Source organism: Chrysochloris asiatica, unplaced genomic scaffold, assembly GCF_000296735.1.
Source record: "Chrysochloris asiatica unplaced genomic scaffold, ChrAsi1.0 scaffold00027, whole genome shotgun sequence".
Taxonomy (NCBI): domain Eukaryota; kingdom Metazoa; phylum Chordata; class Mammalia; order Afrosoricida; family Chrysochloridae; genus Chrysochloris; species Chrysochloris asiatica.
In genome coordinates, this window is record NW_006408545.1 from 13,609,010 (window position 1) to 13,613,008 (window position 3,999).

Sequence of the window (3,999 nt, forward strand, 5' to 3'; positions counted from 1 at the left end):
CTATAAATAGCAGAGAAACACTGTTTATTGATAGGATGCTACACAAACTCAAGTTGAATTCAGTTGAGGACATGGGATAAGGGATGTCACATGGATACTGAATGAAAGTAGGGAATACCAGGAATATGTTTGTTGTGAAGTGCCATCCAATCTGTTCTGACTCATTTGTTGTTAAATGCCATCGAGTTGGTTCTGACCCATAGCAACCCTCTAGAACCTTGCAGTTCAAACTGACTTTGCAGTCTAGCACATTAACCCACAGTGTCAAGCCAGGATTCCGTTCTGACTCATAATGATCCTAAATAGTGTTTTTAAAGAGTAGCTCCACAGCTCATCCGTCAGTTAGTCATACTGTGGTGACTTGTGTGTGGCTGTGGTTCTGCAAGCTCTGCCACTGATATTTAAATATCAGCAGCGTCAACCATGGTGTACAGGTTTCAGCTGAGCTTCCAGGTTAAAATAGGCAAGAAAGAAGGAGAGACAGACTACTTCCAAATATTTAGTGACTGAAAGTGTTGTAAGAAGTACAATCAAAATGTTCCTTAGAAGGCAGGATGCCCAGACTTCATCTCTCATACTTTGGACATATTATTAGGAGAAGGACATTATGCTTGGTAAAGTTGAGGGTCAGTGAAAAAGAAGGAGACCCCCAGTGAGCTGGAGTGCACAGTGGCAGCAGCAAAGGGCTCAAGCATAACAATGATTGTGAGATTCATGCAGCACCTGTAAGTGTTTCATTCTGTTGTACAGAATGAAAGAACTTTTTCACCATCTCTTTCCATAGATGTAGTCAATATGATTTCTGTACATTCCATCTGGTGAGGTCCAAGTGTATAGTTGTCTTTTGTGTTGTTTAAAAAAAAAAGTTATTTGTAATGAAGAAGTCATTGGTCTTGCCAAATTGTATCATGTAATTTCCAGCATAATTTCTATGAGTAGGAACCAACTCAGTAGCACTAACAACAACAAAAATGTTGGTACAGCACACTATTGTCTGAACACTTCTCTCCTCCTTTCTTATCTGCTTTTTTTTTTTTTTTTTTGCTTTGCCTTTCCTCTCCTTTGGGAACTGAACTTTATGCATTATAATTCAGACTAAGCACCTTGGTTTACTGCCACATATATTTCAATGGTCCACAGGTTCCTCTCTTTTTACTTGGAATAAGAAAGTTAATTTGTCTGTGTCTCAAGTTGGTGCACTCCCAGGGTTCTGAAGTGGAAATGGAAAGCAAATGTCTTTGCAACAGCCATTCCCTAGCCAACATTCACATGATGGAGAGCATGTAAGCAGTTGGCTGGATTGATTATTACAAGGGTGGAAGCATAACAAGTGTGGCTTTCACTCAGACAATGGAAACCTCATTCTATATGCAAAGTCCCTGGCTTCCATTTCTGAAGCTTTTCACATTCCATGCACTAGTAATCACCACAAGGATTAGAGTGGTGTCTGATACTCAGGACACTGCCACAGGATTTTTGTTTTACTCACTTTGGGTGACTTTTTTTTCAAAGCAAAAGTCAAAACCCAGAGCTGCATTTCTTGAGTTCTTATTTGTGTTTCACTCCTGTCTTTTTTGACTATTCTAAGTGGGCTTAATTTTAGTGCTACTAAAAGTTTTGGTAAACCAAGTGAACACTAGGGACCTAAAAATTATGTGCTTAGTTATATGTTTCGTTAAGCACTGAACTGAGAAATGATTACAAAAAATGCACTCTTTGAATAGTTATAGCAGCAAATACATGAAAACATAGGGAGAATCAAATGATGTTGTCGATCTTTTGATAAAAATGGAACAAAAAAGACTGTTATTACAACTTTTTAATTTCATGTTTTTCTTTATTCCATTACTAAATTGTCAATAGTAAAAAAAGTGTCTGATTTTGTAAAAATATGAATTATAATAAAACCTTCAAGGCAAAGAAATTTAAAACTCCGGTTATTGTTTGTTTGTTTTGTTCTGTTTTTACCCCTCCTCACCTTCCCACTGTGTTTGAAATGATAAGAGAATAATACTTTTCTTATTTGCCTGAACATATTCATGTGTATTTTCTTTAATTCTTTTAATATGAAAATATTTATAGATTAATTCCAAGGATTTTGAAATGTTTATTTAAAAGTTATTAGATTTAGTTTCTGTATTTGGTTGGAAGAGAAATACTGAGATAGTGTTTATATAATAGAAATATTCTAGTGTGCAGAAAATAGTTCAGTTGAGCATATATTTAGAAAGATACAGATGTTATATATAATATGAAAAATGATTATTTAAATTGATCTGGAATCAATGAAAATAAAAACATCTACAGTTTTTCTTTAGGAAGATATTTTCAAATATTAAATATGCATCATCTGAACATTCTAAATATAAAAGCTGTTACTTTTATTTTATAATGAATAAACACATATCTACAGAGTTTCTACTATGTTCCAGAAAGTAACATCGCACCGAAGAATCAATAAATGGAATCACAATATGTACTTAGTACATATTATCACATAAAAACTCTTACAAGAACATATGGTACTATAGATACTGTAAGAAACAGAAATAGAAAGATGAAAGTTTGGTCCCTTCTCTCAAAAAAATATGATTAATTGGAGAGATGGAATATATATACAAGAAATAAAATCGAAAACAAAGAATGGGGAGGACAAAATAGAGCTTGAAGTGCTCAAAGACTTTAGAAAAGTTAGAGGAAACTTCGGCCTTTCAAAACAAATTTGACTTCATATAATAAGTGATAATTGAAGTAGATATTTGAATAACTAATAAATAATTCCAAAAGGAAGAGAATGCTTAAGAGGAAGAGTATTCCTGTCAGATGGAATGGCATGAGAACTACCCCTAATTGGCCAGACCACATATGGAGATTATAGTCAATTGTGGGCACTGATTGTCATTGAAAATATTACAAATCTGAAAACTTACAGAAGAGGGAAACAAGGATGAAGTGATTTAAAACCATATGATGTGAATGGAAGAAGGTTCTGATGCTACTTAACTTAGAGTATAAGAGAATTAATTAAACGAGCTGTGACAACTCTCTTCACATACTTCAGTATTAGTAATATGAAGGAGGAATTAGGTATGTTCTGCAGTGTTTCAAAAGCCTAGCTAGTACTCAAAGTAGAAACTACAAGGGGAATAGACTTCAAAATCAAAAACAAATTGTTAACAGTAAGATCTTTCAAAAATTGGAAGAGTATATCAGAAGATTTTCAAGAAAGGCAACATATATAGCAAGTACATATTCAAATTATTACAAGCTGTGTAATCATTTGAATCCACTTAACTTCTCTAAATTTCTGTTGTTTCATTTGTAAAATAAGAACATAATTGAAGTGCATACTTCATATGGCTATTGCAAATAGTCTATGAGTATTTAACCTATATAGTGACTGACAGACCATAAATGCTTTACAAATGTAGCTAGCTAATGCTGAGTGATCTGTCAAGAGTAATCATAGATGAGGATTGATGTATAAAATGATGGCTTAGACTTCATCAGTGTGCTTGTACTCACTAACTCATTCAATTTAAAGCAAACAATAAAGTAGAGCTATTTGGAAATAGTGAAGTCATGCAAAGAAAAATAAAGTAACAAGATAACAAAGTTGGTAGCTACAAAAACAGAGAAGTCAGAATGAATCAGAAGAATCAACTGCCACCAAAGCCAAGAATGGGATTCATTTGTACTATAAGAAGTAGTTTTATATGTTGGGCATACGTCAAGAAATTGTATAATGATCTCTGCAAAAACGGAAGTTCACTGGTGATTTTTCAGAAAACATATTCAGAAGTCAGATCATTGCAATAAATTATGAAGTGAGTGAATTTTTCTCCTGAGAAATGTATTTATTGTATTGGGGAATTTTTGAAGGATTAAGTATGTTGTTCTTGTCCTCAAGTCTGTTCCAAATTATAGTGACCCTGTATAGGGTGTCTGAGGAGCAGCTGGTGGGTTTGAATTATCATCCTTGTAGTTTGCAGTCTTGCT